We start from the raw sequence: 25274 nt of genomic DNA, 5'->3' as shown, positions 1-25274 counted from the left end.
TGCACAACTTCTCTGCCTGCCCAGCACCCAACAGTGAGAGGCTGTGGGTACACTGTGGGTACCGAGGCCTCTCCGACCTAGTGGGATGAAAGGGACACAAAGACAGAACATACCTCCATGGGGAGGACGGGGCGACATCGCCTTTGACCTTAAACCCATTGCTGTAGGGGGTTGTGTAAGCGGTACAGAAACGTTTTGGTCCATAGAGGCAAACCCAAAATCACAGGAGGGTCAGCCGCAATTACAGAGTTCCAGATTCCTGACCTGGTATGCAGCAGCATAGTTCAACCTGCAATTTCAGTTTGATTAGACTGTTATTAGGTAGCAAACAAATTTGCTAGGGGAAAAAACCCCTTGAGCAATCTTGAAAAAGATGAAATAGCAGAAAACTTACAGAGACATAAATTTATTTATATAATCCCAAGAGAAACATCATCGAAAGCTTCACGTTGAAGATAATTCCATTGACAATGAACTTAAAACAAAAACAGAATCATCATTTTTCTGAATTTTGGATAATCTTCAAATATCTCATGGTACCACTGGTGATGCTGCTGAGCCCTGGTGAACAGGACACAGAAGGTGAACAGAGAGAAAGCCCAGCCTTGAATGGACCAGCTGGCGAGGGTGTAGACGCACCACTGGACGGCTTCTCAGAAGTAGCTGGCTGCAGTGATGTACTAAACAATCCCTCTCCTTAGTGTTCTACGTCTGGTCTCCCCTGGTTTCCTGAAGTTCCTTAGGCCATGATCTGAATGGATGTTTATCAGCATGCCTGTCAGCCACACGACAAAACCTGTTAGAAATCAGGGGTCAGTGAGCCAGTCGTCAGCATGCACTGCATACTGGCTCAGGTGTCTACTCTGCAAGTAGCCAGTTATAGGTGCAGAACATGAATGCCAATATAAAGGCGTACAATGGTGTGGGCTTTCCAACTCGGATCTGAAAAGGGGGAAATCAAGGCCCGTTGCACATAGTGGACGAGGAACATGGCCAGCAGGATGCAGTTGTGCCGGTGGTTGAGGCGCTCGGCCGGCGGGGTCGGCCCGGCGAGGAGTGGCAGGGCCCGCGAGGGCAGTTCCTGCACCGCCCAGGCAGCCTGCTCGGGCAGCCGGAAGGCGGAGCGCACTAACGCGTAGCGCCCGTAGGGCCAGCCCACCAGCTTCAGCAGCACGTAGCACAGGAAGCCCGGGGCGCTCTCCAGGTAGGCGAGCACGTTCAGCAGGAACGGCTCAGCCAGCTGCACTGCTGCAGGCGTGCCCCGGGGCCCGTGTTCCGGGGCCCGGCCGCGACGGGGCACTTATAGGGCCGCTCTGGGAGGTGGTGCGGGAGGCGCGGTTACCTGAGGTCTGCGCCGCCCCCAAAGCCCGTGGCTGAATCAGCCTCGCACTGGCGGCCCCGAAGCAGCCCACGAATACTTACTGAGCAATGCTTAATTTCGTAGGGACGTGGGCATCGTAGACAATACAGGGATGAATCTTTTGGGTACTGCACTATAGCCTGTTAACATTGAAAGTAACACAGTTCTTTGCTTGTGGAAAAACGCTGGATGATGGATTAGAACAGGGTGCACAGACTTTCTGTAAAGGGCCAGCTAGTAAATATTTTAGGCTCTGCAGGCCATACGGTCTCTGTCTCAGCTACTCACCTCTGCCGTTGTTGCACAAAAGCAGCCATAGATGGACGTGGCTGTGTTCCACTAAAACTTTATTTGCAAAAAGCAGGCAGTGAGCCAGATTTGGCCCATGGATTGAAGATTGCCACCCGCTGGACTCGTAAAGTAGGATTTACCTCTTTGAAGAAGAGAGGCAGTATTTCGCTATTTTTCACTGACATCAGAGTTTTGGTTTTTGGAAACTTTTTTTTTTTTTTTTTTGCGGTACGCGGGCCTCTCACTGTTGTGGCCTCATTGCGGAGCACGGGCTCCGGACGCGCAGGCTCAGCGGCCATGGCTCACGGGCCCAGCCGCTCCGCGGCATGTGGGATCCTCCCGGACCGGGGCACGAACCCGTGTCCCCTGAATCGGCAGGCGGACTCTCAACCACTGCGCCCCCAGGGAAGCCCCCAATGAAGCTGTTTGGATACACACAGAACTGAATTTAGATGGATCGAATTTCATTTCGATCCATTTAGATGAATGAGAATTGAAGGTTCATCTTCTAGTTCATTCAGTTACACATTTTGTTTTTTTGTGTGAGGTTAAGGAAGAACAAGATTCTCATAGAATCATAGTTGCAAGTGTTACAGATATTAAAGTAGCTCAATTCTAAATTACTCTTCAATCAGAAGGCAGAATATAGGTTTTATTCTGAGGCTACCTCCCCACCCTGCCCACCGAAAGAAGATCACTCTGGCAGCACAAGTAAATGTGTGGGCATTCTCCAGTGTGTTAAAAGTTTCATGTACAGTATATTTGAATATGTATTTTTTTCTCATTTCAGTCTCTAAGATAATAAAGATTCAATTTCGTTTAAAAAAATATTTCTCAAATATCCAGCTGCCTCTTTGGAACCGTATCTGGGGAGCAGAGTTTGAAAACCACAGGTTTAGAATCAGACGTGGGCGGAAATCTAAGTTCTGCTAGTTACTTGCCACAGGCTGGTAACCCTCAGTTTTCCATCTGAAAGATAGGCCTAGAAATACCCACCTTGCTCTAGTTGTGAGGACTGAGTGAGCGTGTAAAACACCCAGCACATAGTAGTCTCTTAATAAATGTCTTTTTTTTTCTCTCTCCTGTGACTTAAAACATAATCACAGCCCTTCTTTTAAATTATATTGTGTGTGGCTGCATTCGATTCCAATAGGTATGGTTTCATTTACCTTTACTAGAAATTTTCACCATCTTAAAGGAACGCTTGACTGACTAGGATCTCTGCCTGCAGAAATGCCAATTACTCCCCCAAAAGGAGTGGGTTTGGGTGGGCCCCTCACCCTGTTGTGGTTGTGATTCCATCTTCTGGCCTGACAGTGAAGAGGAGTTTGGAGCGATCCATCCATCCTCCCAGGTAGAGGATAAGAATTTAAGAGGCTTATTCACACAATCAGAAACAAGGGCAGTGAGTGTGCAGACTTTCCTTATTAGATTTTTATGCCAACTGCCCCATCTCTGTCTGGTCTCTTTAGAAATTAGCAGTAAAAGCCATGTACCAGAAGGGCCAGTGTGCACACCTTTGGAGAAGCAAGGATGTGAACAGCAGGGAAATGAGGGAGGGCTTGTGCCACTTGGCAGCCAGACTTGTAGGGATAAGGAGAAAATCCACAAGACTCAGGAAAAGTAGTGTCCCTTGAAAAAGAAAAGAGAAATAGGCTGAGTCCTTAGGAACCAAAAGTAGTGAGATCCCAGCAAGCCAAGCTTGGCACGGGTGTCCTTGGGATTTCACAGAAAACCCCCGGTAGTTCCCTGACCATTTCAACTGGGGTCATTTGTCTTCAGCGAGTGAAAGTACTGTGGCTGTTCGTATAAGTTTCAGGTTTACGGGTCTCAGGTGCTGAGTGGCCCAAGGAAATTGGTCCTGAAGCCAGGGTCCAGAGGGCAGCCAGACAGGATGCTGGGGGCCCGGGAGGTTGTGGTAGCGAAGTCGAGTTTCATTTAAAATTACTCTTAAACTAATGAGTGGTTTTAAGCAGGAGGTGATAGGACCTGATCTACGTTTTGAAATCTTGCTCTGGCTGCTGCCACGGAGCCTGGATTATACAGGGCGGGAGGGCAGCCGGGAGGAGGACCTGTTGGTGAAACTCATCCATGTCCCAGCACTAGATGTGGGTGGCTTGGTCTGGGCGTCAGCGAGTTAGGATGGCTTCTCCTTGCCAAGCCCCCGAGGCTTGCTTACTTCATCCAGTGATGTTAGTGGTAGTAGTAGTAGTCCTTTCTTTTCATGCCTGAGAACCAGCTGTTGCAGTTCAGGGCGGCTAAGTTTTATATGGTCACACCCTGAACGACTTGAACCCAGGTCAGTCTAAACTCAAAGCTCACACTTCCCTTTCTTCCCTTGCCACGGTCAGAAAAACCAGAGGGCAAGTCCAGATTGTCCAAGTCATAAACCGATAGGAGTTCTTTTGATCCTTTAAACAATTGGACCACATTCTCCTGTAACCAGTGTTTCTTTCTGGGCGCTACAATAATGTTTATAAGTTAAGATGGAGCTATTGATCGAGTAAAAGGGCTTGACCATTTAACTATTTTGAGGACTTTAAATATAGGTTTGACGATATAAGCATCATGCTCAAGGTAGAGGCTTAAAAATGTTCAAAGACACAAACCCTAAATGACAGTTTCTAAGGTTTTCTAACCAGAAGGGCAGTGCCGAAAAGTTGTTATTCATTTGATTATATCCAAAAGGAGAGGGAGGGAAAACGAGGATACCTCCATGTTCTAGAGAATTAAAAAATATAATTTTCCTTATGATTCTAAATAATGGTGCTCCTGAGTGTCTAGTGAGCAACGCATTACAAACTGGATGCCTATCATTATAAAACAATATCCATGAAACATGAATAATATTGAATAGTAGAATAATAAATTTTTACACAAGGCAGACTAAAACCTCTTCGGTTTAAACGTAGATGTAAATTGCTTAGGTAGACAGTAATATGAGGTCTGGCTAAAATGAATGGGTTTCCCTTTTGCCTCTGGTTCCGGGTCTGTGTGGGCAAAGTGCTGGGAGCTAAGCCCTATGCTTTGGGATATTTCTTCCTTTGGGGAATCTCAGGCTTAGCATCCTGGTTTTCAGTGATTGCGATGAGAAGTCACCTTTCTAATGTGGCGGCTGCAGGAAGAGACACCAGGAGTACAAAATAAGGCCAGAATCAAGGGTGTCCAGAGAAGCTGATGGCAGAGTGCATCTCCTGGGGCCTCCAGTGTCCTTGGCCCCTTAGTGCAGATGCTCAGATGAATTTGTGTGCCTGGAACACAGACACTCAATTAAAAAAATAAGCAAACACCAATTTGGAGCTTACTGTGTTTTCTCTTATTACTCACTTAATCCTCATAGAACCCTCTAAGATAGGTAGTACTGTTATCTTTACTTTACAAATAACAAATTGAGATGCAAAGAGGTCAAGTACCTCACCCAGGGCCCCAGAAATAGTAAGTTGTATGGCTGGGATTTGATTTAAGGAAGTCTGACACCCAACTCTGTGCTCTTAGTGGCTGCCTGATCGCTTCTTAATATCTGTGAACTGTTGAATTGAGTGTCTGGTGCTTTGACTTTTCAGGATAGAATCCTGCATTTGCTTATGCCAGGGATTTTCAGAGTTAAGTTGCTGAAAGCTTTTCTGGGATCCCTTATTTGATTGTCCATAATGTTGTTAGAATTACCACATCTGCTTTCAAAATTAGTAATACCCCCAATCCACTGCCTCCTGAACATTCTATTCATTTACTTTATTTTTCTTCATAGCACTTATCACCATCTACCTTGATTTATTTTTGCTTTTGCCTGCCACCCCTGACTAGAGTGCAGCCTTCTGAGCCTTGTGTACTGCTTAGTCTCCAGCAAGGAGAACGCTGCCTGGCACAAAGGAGATGCTCAGTACAGATATGAAGATTCATGGCAAGTACATTGGTGCCTTCATCTTGGCCATCTGAAATCCTTGAACCTTTCAGAAGGCTTGCTGCTCCATCCCACCCTTACTGCATGGGACAGTGAAACATCTCAGGGGCATCAGGAGCCTGGAAGTTGTAATACTAAGGCTGAGCTCTTCTAATTGTCACGTGTATGGAAAATTCTTTTGCTTAAAGTTAACAAGAAGACCTCTTACCACCTTAAAGAAATGACCTCTTTCCACCTTAAAAAAATATACTTCATGTCTCCCAGAATCCTCTGTACTCTTAAAAATCGATTCCATTCCTTACAAATCAGAATTTGGCAGACCTCTGCTATGCATGAGGGAGCTGGTGCCTGTGTTCAGTTTCTGGTGCCCAGATACCTTTTCCTAGGTACTTAGAGTAGAATACTCTAGCTGGGAAAAGGCTTTTCTGTTTAGAAGGCCACAGGGACTTGTCAAAAGTGTTATTTGTGGTAGGTCAGAGATACTGTATTCAGCATGGGTTTTTATTGGCCTTTAGTAGTCAGAATATTTGTTGAACTCTGAAATACTTGTGAACCTGCTTTACAGTTTGTTTGCCTTCATTTGCCTTCATTTGTTCTTAATGATTAAAAGTATGGGCTCTCAAGTCCAAAAGATTTGGGTTCAAATCCAGGTTCTGTCACATTACTAGCTGGTATCTGTTTCCCCATCTCTAAATTGAGGATAATAATACCACTGTAAATCAGAACACATCACTCTTCCATTTAACTGTTTTAAGGGACTATCCCTCTTGCTGAGATGACGTTGTCTCAACCACTGTATCAATTAGGATTGGAATTGTTTGGAAAATAGTGGCTTTGACAAGATAGATTTTTTTAAAAATAAATATTTATTTATTTATGGCTGCGTTGGGTCTTTGTTGCTGCATGCAGGCTTTCTCTAGTTGTGAGCAGGGGTTACTCTTTGTTGTGGTACACGGGCTTCTCGTTGTGGTGGCTTCTCGTTGTGGAGCATGGGCTCTAAGAGTGCAGGCTTCAGTAGTTGCGGTGCATGGGCTCAGTAGTTGTGGTGTATGGGCTTAGTTGCTCTGTGGCATGTGGGATCTTCCCAGACCAGGGATCGAACCCGTGTCCCCTGCATTGGCAGGCAGATTCTTAACCACTACGCCACCAGGGAAGTCCCAACAAGATAGATTCTTTTTCCCCCCCTCAGGTAGGTAACTCCAGAAGTCATTAGGTCCCCAAGATGCTTTTGCTTTTGTGTGTGGACTTTAAACTCATGGTTCAAAATTGCTGCCAGAGCTCCTGCCATCACTTCTGCATTCCAGGCTGCAGGACGGAGAAAGGGCAGAAGAGTGTACCTCCCTCATGGGAGACTTTTCAGACTTTCTGATTATATTTAATTGACCAGAACTTGGTCACATTGCTATACCTAGCTGCAAAGGAACCTGGCGAATATATCATTTTTTCACTCAGAAACAGAATTCTCTGCAACTAACTGCATTCAGCCATTCCTCACATATCTCTATCTCTCTGGGTCCACTTCTCTTGAGATTACTAGCAAGGGTATTCTCTGCTTTGTGTATCTTTTCTGTATAGTTTCCTTTATTCATACTTTCGGCTTCCTCATACATTTAGGTTCCTATGATTCTTCATGGTCATGAAGTTACTTAATGCCTTTGTTTTTTGTGTTCTCTCAGCTTCACTTCCTGCTTCTAACTGCTTCATCTTCTCAGTACTTTTCCATTCATATCTTGGAGAGTGCGAATGATTGGTCTGGGCTAGCCTAGCTCTTCCTGCTGGGCCCCTCCGTGGTTGTTGGCCAGCTGGAGGACGGAGGGCCTGCTAATTTAATCAGCTGTGGCTATCTTGCTTATGGGTCTTTTTATCTGCAAGTGTGTGGAGGCAGAGCAGGCTTTATAATGGGACCAGCATGCTTGCTCATTCACAAATGGAACTTCCTTTGGCAGTGAGTTAGAGATAAATCTTAAAATGATAAACCTTAAAATTAAAAATCTTAACATGAGTGAATTTTAGATAGTGTGTAGATAGTCAACAAGTATCAGTAACTAACATCTGATTGAGAAGTGATTATTTAAAAGTACAGGAGGGTATTTAAGGCATACACCAGTATCCCTCAAATGCTTGCATATCCTGTGATATTTCTTGCTTTTATTCATGTTGTCACTTTCATCTGGAATGATCTTTTCCTCTTCCGTTACTCCCTTTCTCCTAGCTAACTCCCAATCTTTTAAGACTATTTGGGGATCCGCCCCCTACAAAATCTTTCTGACACTCCTGTAATGGGTTCCGTTCTCCTACTCAGTTTCTCTAAAACCCTTTGTGCATACCTCTTATTATGCTGGACCTGTTTATCCTGCCGTTCTCTGTCACAGGTCTGTTAAATAACTGCTCTCTCCTGAGCTGGAAGACTGTTGGTGCCAGGGTTGGTCTTATTTATCGTTGTATATCTAATATCTGCTTGCCTAGCAATGCCTGACACATTAGTGATGCTCAGCAAAAATTTTTTTCTTTTTCTTGGATTGAAATTTTTTTTTATCCTCAGTTCATGACAAAAAGTAAAAGGAATAAATTTGCCAAGGTGAATTGAACTAATTATTTTAATCTGGTAAGTTAGAAGGGCATTTCTTTCCTGCTTCCAATTCTTCTTTAATCAGAATTTTCAGAAGGAGAACTGTTCTTATCTTCAGTATTGAGCCAAGATTCTGCTCTTGTTTAGAAATTACACATGACTTTTAGTGCCATTTTGCAGAAGATTGGCTAAAATTTTGCTGGCTTGAGATCTATAGATTCCGATATGACTGTTTATGTTTGTGTTTGATTTTTTTGCTAGGTGACTTTTCAAATCTCTGAGATTATTTCTGCTAGATGTCTTTTCAAATATTTGCGTTTGAATTTCACAGAGAGATATGTGCTGAAGTTATTTTTTAACAGGTGAGGGCTGTGATTCCTTTTTGGATTACTGGTTGAACCCTTACATACTTCATCCCCAGACAGTTGTAGATTGCTTGGGAAGTATAGGTGCTCTTGGGATGATGGTGGTACCGTTACAATTGAAAACATTTTGGAAAATGCCGAAAGACCAGTTTTGCTAGTTTTGCTTTAGACGTAAATGTTTCTTTTCAGGTTGATTATCACTATCCTTTTTCCTAGTCTGAGGAAGCTATAACTTAGATGTTGAGGAGCAAACTCCTCCGCGTTTTGTAAACAAAAATTCATTTTATTTTGTAAATACAAGTTTGAGTTTTTTAGAAAAGTTAACTTATTTCCCAGTGGGGAAAGTAACCTTTCAAGTGTGCCAAGGGAGTTGTTAAATAATTCACTGTTAATGTTTTCAGCGGCTACACTAACAGAAGGCGATGCGGGTTCTGAAGTCCGTGGCGTTCCCAAAGGTTTGTTTCTGTGTCTGGAGGAGTGACTACAGCATAATGACAGACGTAATCTTTACTCAGAGATGATTCCACCCACTCAGGACTCTGGAGCACCTACGCACCTTGGAACGCACTGAACCGGTCTTCTCTCCACAGTTTCCCAAATCCTGCACCTTTGCCCCCAGCCCACTTGTTTTGGGATGCTGTCAAGAGAAAATGCTAGATCTTAGCTTTACTTGGGAGTAGCTAATCCAGGCATGGGCCTCATTTGAAGGTGATTTACTGCTCTCCCTACCCCCATCTTGTCACCCAAGTTCTAACACACACCTGTGGTACTCAGAAGCGTTGACTTGGCTATATTAACCTTTTATTTTCATCACATGCAAAATTACAGAGGAGAAAATAAGGAAACATGGCTGTCACCTTGCCCTTTATCAGAATGAGGGATTGCATGGCACCTCAAAATATTCTAAAAACAGCTCCTTTAGAAAAAGAAAATTAATGTGTTTTTTCATCCCCTGATGGAACGGAAATTTGTTATACCTTGAAATCAAGTTTTTTTCCAGACTGTATAGTATTTTCTGCCGTCTTGTTGAAGATTTTTTTTCTCCTTTATTTTCATGCTTACCTTTTGAAGTTTCTTAGGGAAAACAACAGTAAAATGTAAGTAATCATATTAATTTCAAATTGAGTATTCCTTTTCTCTTTCTCTGGATTAGACTTTTTTTTCTGTAGCCCTGTCTTAACAGACTGTAACCAATCTGTGACTTGCTCTTGACAGCACTTCTTTTCTGCACTTTCATCAGATGAGGCAGCAAAGAAGGTGAGATTACTCTGAAGGTTATTGCTTTTGAAATAATATCCTTTCGTTCTTCCTCAGGTGAGTCTAGATGGAGATTTATGAATGCTGATATAGAGGCTACTGGGTCAGAGTTTATCTAGGGTAGAGATCCATTCTTTCCTTGGGGATGATTACTCATCTTTCATTGCAAGCTATGCGTTCTGTCCCATGGGTTTTTTTTTTTTTTTTTTTTTGCGGTACGTGGGCCTCTCACTGCTGTGGCCTCTCCCGTTGCGGAGCACAGGCTCCGGACGCGCAGGCTCAGCAGCCATGGCTCACGGGCCCAGCCGCTCCGCGGCATGTGGGATCTTCCCGGACCGGGGCACGAACCCATGTCCCCTGCAACGGCAGGCAGACTCTCAATCACTGTGCCACCAGGGAAGCCCCTGTCCTCTGGGTTTTTTAAATGGGTTCTTGCCAATAGAGCATCTATATACGGAAAGAATATGAACTAATCATTTAAAATTTATAACCACTTACTATAGCATGACCCAAAGAAGTTTCATTATGCTTTTAAATATCCCTTTTTATTCGACTCCCTCTAATGAGAGTAAAGAAGCCCGTTCCCGAGAACATTACTGTTAGAATGAATTTGGAGTTTGAGCAATAGATGTGCTGCTTGGTTTGAGGTCAGATGTTCAGGGATAAGGCAGTATTTGTAAGGATTAGAGGTTAGAGAGAAGGAGGAAATACGGCTAGTGAGAAAAAAATTACACAAAATAAGTTGAGGGTTTTCAAGGGTAATAATTTTGACAATCCCAGTAACAGTACTTGTACATTTTGGGAGTGTGAAAAGGATTGGAAAGTAGGTTTTTAGTAACTGAAGAATAAATACGTCTCCCCCCTTTAAAAGGTCAATCTCTTTTTAAGATTAAGCTCTTAAAAAGAGCTCTAATGACAAATGCTGGGTCTCTTTCTTTTAAGGCCCCGGGGAAACCCGCTTGTTAAAACTGACTATTTCTTAGAGTATTGCTCTGTACCAGTTAGGGTTAGTCGGTTGAGAGAGACACACAGTCTTTAAACAAGTTAGAGGTTTATTTCTCTTTCATGTACACAGTTTGGAGGAGGCTGGTATGGCAGCTCCACTGCCCTTTGAGTCTCCTGGTTTGCTCATCCTTGGGCTTCACATCCCGTGTCCACTGTTCTCGGGGCTCCTCCCAATCTAAGGCCCCTGCTGGGGCTACATGAAATCTCAATTGCAGAAAAAGAAGTAGGAAAGGCAGAAGAGTAAAAGGGTCCTTCTTAGAGTCAGCTCACTTTACGCATCCTTCACTTTATGCATCTCATTACAGAGAACTGAGTCACGCGACAGTCCCCAGCTGCAGGGATGGCGGGGAAATAGACTCTTGTTCCAGGTGGCATAAAATAAGATAGTTATCTTTCACTTGGGGAAAATAAGCTTTCTAGATTACTGGGAGAGCTGTTAAATAATTCATTTTGTACAAAAGTAAAAATCAGGGTAATTTCCAAAGGTAGAAGGGAGAATAAACGATGGGCAAGGTAGTGAGTATTCTGTCATTCAGCTCTGAGGAGGCCAGTGGCATTGCCCTGGGGTGTTTCCAGTAGTGTATTTTATGCAGAATAAAGAAACCCAATAGTGCCATGGTGGTAATGATACCTTAATAATAGAAATGATCCCCAATATTAAATCGTCAGCCATTCATGTGAACAGTAGCACCCGGAACTTTTTGAAAGTTTAGAGTTTAAGAACTTTACACAACAAATTATCTCATGAGTTTGGTTTTTCCATTGCTGTAATTTTTAATTTTGAATGTCCGTGCAATGTAGCCTTGGCTTTCAGTATTTTCCTTACCAATTCCTTTAATCATACAGAATTAGTTTCTTATGGCCATCTGAAGAGGCTGGATCATTTTGCAGAATCAGTCTGATACGAGTTTTTGGCCTTCTCTTCCAAAGGAACATCTCTTTGGAAGCCTTTTTGGCTACCATGGGAATCGGGGATCTTGTGTCTCTGCTTCCTTGGTGCAGCGGATACAACCATGATTGCCAGATTTGGGCATTATAAACTTCACAGAGAAGCTTTTGCTTGCCAACAGAAAACCATAATAACAGTGTTGGACTGTATAAAGTTAGAGTTGTTTTGACTACATACCGATTTAATGTGCTAAAAATATTCCTCCAGTTAAAGAAAAGGCAATAAATCAATACTCGTGTTTGGTATACATGGTATTGTGAGTGGAAATGAGTTTTAGGAGTCTGAACTTGATTTGGGTATGAGAAGTTGTGAACTCTTAATTTGAGTGCTGTCATTGATATTCTGAGACCAAGGACCTTAGGCTTCTCTTTAAATTCAGCCCATTCAAAACTTTTAGTATATAACCACGAGCTTTTACTTTTTTTTTTTTAACAAAGGTTAGTTTTCTGTAAGCATTGTAGACATTTATGATCTAGTAAGAATTGAACTAAAAAAAAAATAAGTGCTTATAAAACTGCTTCTAGCAGTCAAAGAATTAATCATTGAAAATTAGATATTAGAGCAGGATTTAAAGAAATGTAATCAAACCAATACAATAAATCACATTCCTTAAATTATGCTATTGAATTAGAGATTGAAGTATCTGCTTTATAGTCCCATGATAAAGCACTATGCTACATACTTTATTATCTCTGTTTTATTTGAGCTGGCCTAGAAAAAGCAGAGAGAAGGAAAAAATTTCAGCCACTTGCTCGTGAAGCAGGTGTCAAAAGACAACAGATTCTCTTTAGAGAGAGAAGCAAGACAAGAGGGGAGAAGTCAGTTCTATGGAACAAACGTTTAGTTGTAATCTCTTATTTTAATCTTGTAGAGAATGTCTGAATGTATCCAGATCTCATTTGCTGTCTGTAGAATTGGCATTTACACGGTAAGCAATGTATATTTTTTCGGTACCAAATGTCATGAAAGTATAAATGAAGAACTGCGTGCTGGAGAGTGTATGGAGCTATGGGAATTGTCCTCCACTGCTGGTGAGAGTGTAAATTTATACAGCCACTTTGGAAAATAATAAAGTTGAGTACCAGAATGTTCTATGACCCGTGCAAATCTACTCCTAGGTGTGTACTTCAGAGAAATTGTTGTGTAATTATAAGAAGACCTGTGCAGGGAAAGCTCCAGCAGAAGTATTCATAAAAGGAAAATATTAGAAATAATGCAAATATCCATCAGTAATAGATTGGATTGTGGCATTTTAGTTAATTTCATAGGATACCATACAGCAGCAAACACTATAAACTAAAAGTAATATATGAACTACAGCTATAATACACAGTGGTTACATTTTACAAATATAATGTTGATTAAAAAACAAATCACAGGAAAATACATGCAGTATGATTTGATTTCTACAAAGTTCGAAAACGGCAACACTAAGCAATACATTGTTTTAAGGTTACATAAATAGATAAATTATAAAGAAATGTAAAAATTCGGATGTCGTCACCTCTAGGGCAGCAGTCCTCGATGGGGGTGGGGGTGGGGGGGGTGACGATTTTGCCCTCCAGGGACTATGTGGCAATGGCTGGAGACGTTTTTGTTGCTTCTCCCGAGGGTGGTGGTGGCATGCTACTGGCATCCACTGGGCGGAGGCCAGGGGTGTTGCTAAACATCCAGCAATACACTGGGTAAGCACTTAGTAGTTATCTGGCCCAGAATGTCAGCAGTGCTGAGGCTGAGAAGTTCTGCTCTAGGAAAGTGGAGGCGAGGAAAAGGCTTTAAAAGTTTTAGTGATGTTCTGCTTCTTAACTTGAATGGTGGGCACATGGTGTTGGCTTTACAGTTATTCTTTAAACAACATATTTGCTTCATATACTTTTTTTGTATGTATGATATACTTCACAACACAAAAATATAGAAAATGTTAGTGTATTTTGGAATTTTTTTTTTTATGAGTCTGTCAGTTGACTCCAGTGCCGTGAGCCAGCCCATTTCGTAATTCAGAAATATAAGGATGTGTCTATGTAGATGACCATTAAAGAACTTTTCTAATGTAAAGACTCAGTGACAAAGTATCTTGACTTTTTCCCTTTGAAGGCCTAGGGAGGGGATTCTGAGAGTGAACAGGAAATGGAATGATGTTTATTTTTGAAGACCAAATTATTTTCTGTGGAAGGGTTTAAAAAGACTTAAGGTGATTTTGTTTCTCATCCACCTTGCACAGAGGAGTATGAATACGTGTACACAAGAAGTTTAAGGAAATTGTTTAGAATGAATGAAGCAAGAGCTCTGAGTAAAAGATATGACCACAGATTGCCTAGCTGTGCTTATCTTTGTACCTTCCACAGCGTTTGGCACACGGTAGGTGCTCAGCAGCTATCTGTTCAGTTATACTGGTGTGAGCACCGTTTTCAGTTTTGCCTTACTTTGAACTTAGAAAAAGCACATTTTCTTTATTCCTTTTCTCACTTGTGTTAGCTGCTTGTCTCAGCTGAGTATCTTTTTATGTATTTTATGTTTTCCCTCAAGATGCTGGATTTTGTGTATATTTGCCATCTCAAAACAAAATTGGTGACATTTATCCGCAGTTAGATGAATAGATTACTTGGGGCTAGACATGTTTTCTGTTGTTGATCTGAAGTTACTTTGTTAGTATTTTTGTTGTTGATGGGGGGGTCCTTGAACAAAGCTGCCTGTTTGAGGAGTCCCATGATGCGCAGGAAAGGCCCGACTCCAGGACCTCTGAGTGCCCGGGCACTGGCTGGCAGCAGACCAGCAGAAGTACCGCCTCAGCACGAATGCCTGCAGCTGTGGCCGCTCGAGGCTGTCAGCCGGCTGTGCTTCTCTAGACGGGAGATCTGAGTGTGGGCACCGCGGGAAGTCAACACAACAGTGTATTTACCACTAGAACTTGAGAACACCGGGACTGTTGATGTCAGGAATGGTGCTTGGTCATCCTCGATTACCTAGCACTTAGCCTGGGCCTGGGACCATGCAGGTGCTCATCTCTGCTTATTTAGTGAAGAAGCTCTTGCTGTGGACTAATTCTAAGGCAGATAAAAATTGTCCTTAAAGGAGAGTGCTGTGGAGAGATTTGTGCTCCTACCCAGAATTCACGTGTCGAAGCCCTAACCCGCAGTGTGATGGTGTTTGGAGATGGGGCCTTTGGGAGGAAATTAGGTTTAGATACAGTCGTGAGGGGGTGGGGTCCTTGTGAGGGGATTAGCCCTTAGAAGAGACATCAGAGAGTTTGCTCTCTCTCTTTCCCTGTGCTGTGAATCAGGAAGGCAGCCTTCCATAAGCCAGGGAAAGAGCTCTTACCAGAACCCGACTGTGCTGGCACCCTGATCTCGGACTTCTAACTCTAAGACTGTGAGAAATGTCTGTCGTTTAAGCAACCCATTCTATCATAATTTGTTATAGCAGCCCAAGCAGACTAAAACAGGGAGGGGAAAAAAAAATCTTGTGAATTGTAAATAAAGGACATAAACAAACGTGAAAAACTTATTAGTACCTGTTGAAAAGAAATGCTAAGTTTTAAGTAAAACAAAATAGAGGAGGAAACTAAAGATTATGGGTGAATGTCTGAGACGATGGTGATAGGTAGTTGACATGACTTTTATTTCTATATGCCTCTAACATTGCTAAAAAGCAGATTAAGCACTTAACTAAGGAGAGAAAAGCCGTACTTCTTACATATTTGGGATCCATAATCTGAAATGAGCCAAGACAAAAATGGAATGTATACAGGACAGACACGCTGAAAACTTCCAAGGTATAAAAGTAAATGTGTTGGGCTTCCCTGGTGGCTCAGTGGTTAAGAATCCCCCTGCCAATGCAAGGGACACGGATTCGAGCCCTGGTCTGGGAAGATCCCACATGCCTCGGAGCAACTAAGCCTGTGCGTGCGCCACAACTACTGAGCCTGCACTGTAGAGCCCACGAGCCACAACTGCTGAGTTTGCGTGCCTTAACTGCTGAAGCCTGCACACCTAGAGCCCACGCTCCGCAACAAGAGAAGCCACCACAATGAGAAGCCTGTGCACTGCAACAAAGAGTAGCCCCCGCTTGCCGCCAACTAGAGAAAAGCCTGCTCGCAGCAACAAAGACCCAACACAGCCAAAAATAAATAAAATAAAGAAATTTATTTTTTAAAAAAAGTAAATGTGTTGTATGCAGGTGAGTGCATTCTGAACCTTATATATTAAACAGTTTAATGAAAACCATTACTCAGAGAAAACAAAGGCTGTCCTTTGCATGACATCCACTTTTCTCTCCGGTGTTTGGAGTGGACAGAGCTTTCTCTAGACATCGAAAGGAAATGATGCTTGTTTAGAGAGCCTTAACTCAGGAAGCTGAAGAAAACAAATCCTACCTCAGTTTTCTAGGCAGGGATCTTAAGGCGTGGGTAGAGAAACTTACGCACTATCAGTGATGGAGTGATAGCCGCTCCCAAACCCAAATGCTAGGACAAATTGAAACAGAGCAAAACAGAAGAAGGTCTTTAGATGAAGCATCTGCTCTGAGGAGATAACTCCCTTTCCTGTGCCCTGTAGCACAGGACAGAGTGTGTTCTCTCAAATGTGATATCCTGACGTCTTACAAAGAGGTAATTTAGTTTTTGAAACAAAAGAAGACCTGTTATGTGAATCTAGACTATTTTGGGTATTAAACAACATTCACTGGGTTCTGGTCAGGAAGAAGAAGGGGAAGTAAGTCCAGGCCAAGAGTTTACATCACAATTGTGGGTCTATGGTTTTTTTTGAAATTCGAGCAATGGCAACAGGCCATACTTGAGAAAGTGATCTTGAAATGAACCTTTGGCAGTCAGGTGTGGATTAACTCCGGGCTAGAGGGCATGCTAGGGCATAGTTTAGGACTCCCCTTTGGAATGTCGGGGTAAATACCCTCAAAGGGACTTGCAGGTGTTCCCAGACGTCTCTGAGTTGGGAACTGTTACTGTTATCAGAGCCAGAGCACCGTGGTGGACAGCCAGCTGGTGGTGGCTTGAAGCGGGGTGAGGATTGGAGTGATCATTTGGGCATCTAGCCACCTTCCTTGTTGGAGTGCGAACCCCTTTGGTCAAAACTGAAAGCTCGGGGCTTCCCTGGTAGCGCAGTGGTTGAGAGCCCGCCTGCCGATGCAGGGGACACGGGTTCGTACCCTGGTCCGGGAAGATCCCACATGCCGTGGAGCGGCTGGGCCCGTGAGCCATGGCCGCTGATCCTGCGCATCCGGAGCCTGTGCTCCGCAACGGGAGAGGCCACAACAGTGAGAGGCCCGCGTACCACAAAAACAACGACAACAACAACAACAACAAAAAAAAAACTGAAAGCTCGGAGGCCAAGATGAATGAAGCCGGGCCAGTTAATCGTGCCTCCTCCAGGATGGTACTGTTTGAAGCACACGGACGCTATGGGCTGATTGTTCCCTCTCCGTACCCAACCCCTGCGTGAACTAAAACTCAATCTAGTGATGAATGAGATTTGAACTAAATAATAGCAGTAAAATATTCTGTGTGGCTAGTGATTTTGGTTAATAATAAGAGCTTTAAAAACTCTTTAAATTCTTCTTTTGACTTTGCAGAAAGTATCAAATGCTGTTTTACTAGCAGAGAAAACATACATCATTTACAACAATAACAGCATTTGTGAAAATGGCATGTAGATTCATCCTGAGATACAGATGCATTCAGTAGTGGGTAGTGATTATCCTTTTACCGAGCTGTAACATTTGCTTGTACCTGCCACACAATGCTCATATTCAACTTCTGTGACTTTATTTTTAAGGAGGGGGCAGGGAGGGCTACCTATTAGAATAAATCGCACAACAGTTGCATATCATTATTAATAATACTATTAGTAATATTGTATATTATTAAAACTGATTTTAATCTATCTCTTTAAGTCTGAACAAATCCTGCCCTAAACTTTGAGTTTTTACAACATATAGTGCCACTTGTAAGGACACTGTATTTGTTTCCTTTTTGCTGCTGAGACAAATTACCACAAATTTAGTAGCTTAAAGCAACATGTATTTATTCTCTTATCATTCTGAAGGTCAGAAATCTGAAGTGGGTCTCACTGGGCTAAAACCAAGATGTTGGCAGGGCTGCTCTAGAGGACAGGAGGCTCTAGAGGACAATCTGATCCTTACCTTTGGTGGCTGCCTATATTCCTTTGCTCTTGGCCCCCTTCTAGCAGTGGCATCACTTCAGCTTCTCCATTTGCCACATCTCTGTTTCTGTCGTCACATCTTCTCTAACACGTCTAATAATCCTCTCTCTCTCTTTATAAGGACCCTAGTAATTAAATTGGGCACACCTGGATAATCCAGGCCAACCTTCCCATTCCCATCTCAAGATGCTTAATCACACCTGTGACACCCCCTTTTTGCCACGTAAGGTAACATAGTCATGGGTTTTGAGGATTAGGACATGAACATCTCGTGGAGGAGGGGAAGGGAAGCAGCATGCTGTGTACCACAGGCACCAAAGAAGAAAGTATAGAGGACTCAGTAAAATCTGTCATCATTCCTGGAGGGAAAGGAAATCAAGGTAGGCAATCCTGATGCCGGGTTTAGGATGTTACTGTCAGTAAAACACCAAAGTTAAACACGTGTCAGACAGACTGGCAGTCCCGCATATGGGCTCTGCAAGTCTTTGCTCTGGGAACAAACTAAAGAGCAGCTTTAATACATGACCATGTGGAGAGGAGTGGTGTTGACTGTCCCTGTTTTCTGTGCTCCTTGAAGGCTCCAGATTAAATATTTATTGTAAATTGTGCGGGATGCTGAGATGTCTGCAGTCCTAATAAAGAAATGAAAAACTCCAAGACAAAGGGAGGCACATGTTAATTGAAGAAATTCAGCATTATTGGAGACCTTAATGGAACGGAAATGAATTAAGTTATTGGTTTGGCTGTTTTAGTGAAGATCAAAATAACAGTGGCTTAAACAGAGTTAAGTTTCTATTTCATATCAGATTCTAAGCTGGTAGTCAGCTTGGAATCTAGCCCTTTGCTTCATGAGTCCTTTAGGGACTCAGTCTCCTTCTAGCATGTTCTTCCATTGCCTAGTTTATTCTGCTCCTGTGCGGGTTGAAGACAGCTCACCACTCCCGTGTCTGTTAGGTTTTTAGGAAAGAGGAATGGAGGCCAAGCAGTTCCCTTTATGGGTGTGACCTGGAAGTTCTACACACTTCCCCTCACCTCCCAAGTCCCGGAAATTGAGTCACATGACTGTGTCACTGCAGGAGAGGCTTAGAAATGGGGGCTCTGGTGAGGAGCTAAGACTCTGGGGGTTCTATTCCTAACGGGGAGAAGAGAATGGACATTGGGGGACAATTTGCTGTCTCGTGAGGAAATAAGCTAAGGCAAATTGATCTGCACTTCAGCTTCACACAGGGCAGGATACCCTGAGGAAGGTGTGGAGGAGAGTCAGCATTGCTGGTAGCCATTGCCATTAGAAATGGGGGCTCTGGTGAGGAGCTAAGACTCTGGGGGTTCTATTCCTAACGGGGAGAAGAGAATGGACATTGGGGGACAATTTGCTGTCTCGTGAGGAAATAAGCTAAGGCAAATTGATCTGCACGTCAGCTTCACACAGGGCAGTATACCCTGAGGTGTGGAGGAGAGTCAGCATTGCTGGTAGCCATTGCCAGTGCACACGTTGAATGAGCACCTAGTGGGGCAACAAGAGTGATTTTGTGTTTGTGACAAGTCCGCCTTCTGGTTGGATGGATAACTGAGGCTTTACGGGCCAAGATCAAATCTAGTATTTTATTTACACATATCAGCATATTATATGTACTTTTGTGCACAGACACGTGGTTAGTGCACATTTGTATTTTGACAATTTTATTTTGAAGGGTGTAAGTGGAAGGTTATATGCTTTATAATCTAGGAGGTGAGAGTTGATGATTGCTTGCTTTCTTTAATAAACAAAATAATGTGCTCAAGTAGAGCAAGAATATCTGGCTAATGTTGCTAACTTTCCTGGCAGGGGGATTTAAAGTTTGAGGTTTAATGAACTTGTTGAGAGCCACAAATATCCATCAACTCTGTTTATACAGTAAGAGAGTTACACCGTGAAATGTGTGAGATTGACAGGAATGCCATGCTTTTTTTTTTTTTTTAAATCATCTTTTGAAATTGGAGCCCATATGAGAACAAGATAAAATCTGTTTGGTTTAGGTGTTTTATTATGGGGAATGTAGAATGTATCCTTTCCTCTCACCATCAAGGCTTGTCTGCTGCAGACCTTTGTGACTCCAGCACAGCTCCACTCGGGTGGCCCTTCACGCTGAGTCTGACCCGACTGACCCCACTCTCTTCCCACCCCAAACCCACTCATGGCCCATGCTTCCTTTCTCCGTGACTGGCGCGACAGCGCACCCAGCGGCCATGCCAGGAACTGAACTCAGTCCTCAGCTCTCCCCGGCCTCATCATCTTATCGGTCCCCAGGTTTGGACCTCTCCCATCCTAGTCATCATCTCTCTTTGCTGCTATTACCCAGGTTCTAGCACCACTATTTTTTGCCGGGAAAACCGTAACAAGCTCCTCCTAGCTGGTCATCCCTTTCCAATCTTGCCCCCTCCCAATCCACTTCTACCTTCTGTAATCAGCATATAACTGTGAAATGCATTTCTGCTTATGCTGTAAATGTCTCAGTAGCCTCCCATGGCTCTTAAGTTAAAGCCCAGAATCCTTAACAAAGTTTATAAGGTGCCCTGCGTGGGTTGACCCTGCTTGTCCACTTAGCCTTCTCTATCTCCTCTTCCACCTCCAGCATTGTATATTCCAGGCGTACTCATCTATCTTCAGCTCTTGGTCTGTTCTCTTTTCTATTTCCAGTTCTTTGTACGTGCTATCCTCTCATCCTGGAATGGTGAGCTGTCACCTCTTCTGGGAAGCCCTCCATGACTTCCAATTCCTGGATTAAATGCTCTTTCTAAGGTGTCCCTGTCTTTGCACTCGAGAATCTTTCACCAGCCAGAGTACCTGTATTTCACAGTCTTAGAATTTCCTGTTAATTTTCCTCTAACTGTAAGCTCACCGAGGGCAATGACCCTGTCATTCTGTTTCTCCCTTTACCCCCAGCATCTGATGGCTCTTTACCACCAACATCGTTATTTATCACCACTGACATTTACTGAGCACTTACTAAGTGTGCTCAGGCCTTTATAGGTGAAATCATTTAATTCTCTACAATCTTGTGAAGAAGGCACTATTATTGTCCTCATTTGATAGACAACAGGGGCATAGTGTGCTTAAATGTCTTTTCCGCATGGTGGAGACGGGATTTGGAGCCAGAATTTGAGTGGATTTATGCTGAATTCTAAACCCTTACCCAACACACTTTACTACACTCCAGGCAGTAGATGTTCAATATGACTTTGTTGAATTTAGAGTGGTTTCTTAATATTTTCTTTTCTTTTTTTTTTTTGTCTTTTATTCAAAGACATTTCTGAAAGGGCCAGGCCAGTTATTTTGCGGAACGTCTTTCAGTTTAGACCTGTGTAACTGTTCCATCATGATTAGACTCATGTTAAAAAATTTTGGCAGGAATATTATGGAGGTGACATCGTATCCTCATTGCATCTTACTAGGGGTACATGATGCCAATTTATCTTATCGTTGGTGGTTGATATATTTTTTAAATTTATAATTAACCTAAATCTGGGGCTGATATTTTCTAGCTTTACCCAGAATTCACAGACTACAGCCTACTTAGAGGCTATAGTATCCTTTATGCATTTACGACATCATCTATATTATATCTTTTCATTATAACTTTGTACCGTATTTTGAGGTCAGGCAAGGGACTATCTAAATTCAATACAGCTTGCTGAAGTTTCAGAAATTTTTTTTTTTTTTTGACTTGGGATATTTTGATCTAGATGAAACCTTAGAGAGCATTTTCCTTCATTTGGGTTACAGTGTTAATAAACAATATAGTCTATTCCAGGTTCTCTTGGTTAGGCTGTTGTGCAGTTGAAAGCAGAGCTAAGAGTTCAGCTTTCAGGGTGTGCTAGCTGCCTTCACTTTCAAGGCTTAATGGTATGAAATAGTGGCTATAACTGCAAGTCTGTTATCACGAGTGGAGAAGAAATTCTAATGATATATTCTCTGTTAACTCAACTTTATTTATGAAGTATAATATTTCTCATCTCTTGACTGTAGATATCCTGATTTAAAAGGCAACACAAAAAAGAGGCAGTAGAAAATTGACTAGTTACATGGGGATCATTCTTTACAAAGGCCTTTTGGAAAGCTTCATTTGGTTATCATCAATTGTAGCTGTGTGGTTAGGTGGAGGGGCTCTGTTCTTGATAAACGTGTAGAATCATTTAACTTAGGAACTTAAAATGTTTAATATTTCCCAATATAAATGACATGGTGGTCCTTAACAAGAGTGTGTCTGGTTGATGGAAATTTCCACCCTAGGAAATGCGTATTTTTATGTTGTCTCTTTTCACAGATGGTTGACTTTGTTTTCTTTTTTTTTTTTGTTTAAAGTTTTTTCTGTTCTTCTTCTTTTTTTAATATTTATTTATTTATTTGTCTGTGCCGGGTCTTAGTTGCGGCAGGTGGGATCTTAGTTCCGGCATGTGGGATATAGTTCCCTGACCAGGGATGGAACCCGGGCCCACTGCACTGGGAGCATGGAGTCTTAACCACTGGACCACCAGGGAAGTCCTGACTTTGTTTTCTTGACAAATGTTTAGTGTTTAGTCCTTAGGACTAGTACTTTTGTCTTGATAGGGAAAATAATTTGTTTTTGTCAAGGCTTAAAAATTATTTTAGAATGCAGTCACTGTCAAGGATATGGTTTACTTACATCCATAATTTGGGAACACAATTGTGTTTTAGATTTTAAGCAGAGCAAGTAGATTAATATTATGTATATAGAGAATATAATTGACCCTGGTGATCATTTGGTCTTTGCTTTGTAGAACTCAAATTTATTTAAACATTGACTTAGAATATTATACAAAGTGAATCTGAATGAGAGGCTTTATGCTTATTGTATATTGAAGAATCAGTCTGTGTCCTCCGTATTCCTTTGAGTTTAGCTAGGGCTCTGGTGTGTAGTTGGCGCTCAATAACTATGCATTGACTGACTAGGTATATGGTTCTTTGGGTTGGGGAGAAGAGAGAGCTTTGCCCAGACTCCAGGAGGCTCGGGCAGCTCCGGCTATAGCACCAATCACACATTTCACAGATTGTGCCCTCTGACTTGGAAGGTCCATGAAGGCAGGGAGTCTTACTTGTTTCGTTCACTGTTGTACCTCCAGTACCTAGATAAGTGCCTGACATGTTGCAGGCGCTCAGAGAATATTTTTGGAGTGAATGAATGCATGAACAGAGCTCCAATCAGTGGGTTAGAATTGGTAATACCTGCCGCTGGGATACACAAAGACATTCTAAGAGGTATGCTAGCATTGAGATGATTGTTAAGGAAATAAGTGTCCATCTATATAAATTCTTCTATCACCCCTCTCTCACAACTACCCTACTTCCAGTTAAGAGAGAAGCCACTGCTCTCACTTCTGAGTCTTTTCATGGTGTATTGGCCTCAGATATAAAAACCTGCAGGGCACAAAATAAAGGAAAAATTCAAAATATGGTGTTGAGGAAGTGAACAACTCTAATATGACCGATTAAGTCATTTTCAGTTCTTCGCTTTGAACAAAATTGAAGGCAATACACTCAGGTTGTCAGCTGGTCACTAAAAATAACATTGATAAGCCACAATATGATTCTGGGTTCTGGACAGTGGGCTAGGAAGCGTACATTCATCTCATTATTTTATACTCCATGATTAAAATACTACCTTTTCCCTTTAGTCTTTAGCTTTTAAAAATTGTGGTTCCTTTTTTTCTGTCATTGCTGTGGAGGTAGAAAGATTTTTTAACAAAATATGCTTCATTATATTTGAATGCTCTCTAGTCTTGTTTTATTTGTTAACAGTGACGGTGATAGGTTAACTGGGACGTTTCAACTACCGTTCTTCAGCTTTATCTGGTACAGGTTCAAAATGCAAACTATTAATTATAGTTGGGTTATCACAGAATCGTTAATATTAGATTTTTTGTGCTTTTATTTTTTATAAATGCATAATTCACTTTAGCCTATGATTAATGTTTAAAAAAAAACAAAACAACACAGTGCTATGCCATTGGTCCTGTAATCTCTGCCTTAACATTTCCCCAACAATTGTAGGCAGCAGTATGGAAAATTTTCTATATTGTTATCCTGTTTTTCCACCCCATCACATGAATTCAACCTAGAGGAAAAGATAAGCCAGAAGTTTTACTGCCCAACGACTCCCGTTATGTCCATTATGTTCCCAAATGCTACTTTCTGTTGCTGGTGCCCAGCAAGAGGAATTAAAGTGCCTGTTCATTTCGCTGAATTTCATCATCTAATTTCCTGTCTAAACTTTTAATTTGAAAGGATCACAAACTGAATTTTGCGTGTGTGTGTGGTGGGGGGGGGGGAATTAAGCTAATGTAGAACTTTGATAAAACTTTTAACAGATTTAGAATTTAAAAAATGTTTAATGAGCTCACATGAAGTGTACAAGAAGGGGCTCTCAGCTTTGCTGGCAGAACGGAAAGATCAGTATACTTTACCATTATTTTACCTATTAGAGATAGGAGAAAATAATTGCTGTCATGGGAAGAAAGAACAAAACCTAGCAGTCTAGACATGGAATATGAAATAGGAGTATGGTTATTAACGAAGGAATGAAAATAGATTACTGGGGTTTGGTCATGTTGTAGGGAAGAGACAGTTTTTCGGTACTAGTCCTTTGAGAGTCTAAAAATCAGTGCGATAAAGGCAGGCAGATTTGTGGATTGCAAAGCCAGGTTCTGATTTAGGCCCTGCTGTTTACTTGAATAATGTTGGGCAAAATATTTTATAATCTGGGCCTTGCTATTCCCTTCTGAAAATGATAAGTTTGAATGAAACTCTCACTAAAAATCAGCCCTAATTCTGCTTCTTGTGAATCCAGCCTCATTTGTAAAGCAGCATCGAAACTAGAAGCTTAGATGGTGGCTTAAATCTTAGGGGGGAAAAAAAAAAAAGGTTGTTGAAGAGAGGCAGGAATATCCATTTAAATTTAGGATTGTGTGTGGGAGATGGATGTTTTATGTATAGAAAGGTTTGTTGGAAAATAGATTTCTTAAATGAAAGAGGTTGAGATAGCAGATCCTGAAACGAAATGGCCCTTAACATGCATGTAAGCTTTCATCTCAGAGTACACATTCTCCCATTGACTTAATGATTTTCAGGGGAGACCTTGTATTGAAAACATGCAATATCATGGATAAATGTAGCACATTAAGTATTAATTTAATTTATTACACAATTAATTTAAACATAGCACATTATCCTCTGGGGCACATTAATGGGAAACCTCAACTGGGAATCCAATTAACTAGAGTCTCATTGGAAGTTTTGCTTATTCATTCCTAGATGATAGGAGCAAATGTCTTCCTATTTTCCCTAAAAAGAGGTGGTAGTAATGGTGTGTGTGTGTGTGTGTGTGTGTGTGTGTGTGTGTGTGTGTG

At 42.1% G+C, this 25274-nt stretch overlaps 1 protein-coding gene and 1 pseudogene across 1 annotated transcript in view; one reads left to right on the top strand and one right to left on the bottom strand.

The window, feature by feature from the left end:
• ARL15 (ARF like GTPase 15) overlaps positions 1-25274 on the top strand; it is a 423298-nt gene that overhangs the window by 21814 nt on the left and 376210 nt on the right. The window lies entirely within an intron of this gene.
• LOC112396583 (3-oxo-5-alpha-steroid 4-dehydrogenase 1-like) overlaps positions 477-25274 on the bottom strand; it is a 27097-nt pseudogene continuing 2299 nt past the window's right edge.

The sequence above is a fragment of the Neophocaena asiaeorientalis genome, unplaced genomic scaffold (assembly GCF_003031525.2).
Source record: "Neophocaena asiaeorientalis asiaeorientalis breed wild unplaced genomic scaffold, Neophocaena_asiaeorientalis_V1.1 scaffold57, whole genome shotgun sequence".
Classification (NCBI taxonomy): Eukaryota; Metazoa; Chordata; class Mammalia; order Artiodactyla; family Phocoenidae; genus Neophocaena; species Neophocaena asiaeorientalis.
This window is presented reverse-complemented; position numbering and strand designations above follow the sequence as displayed.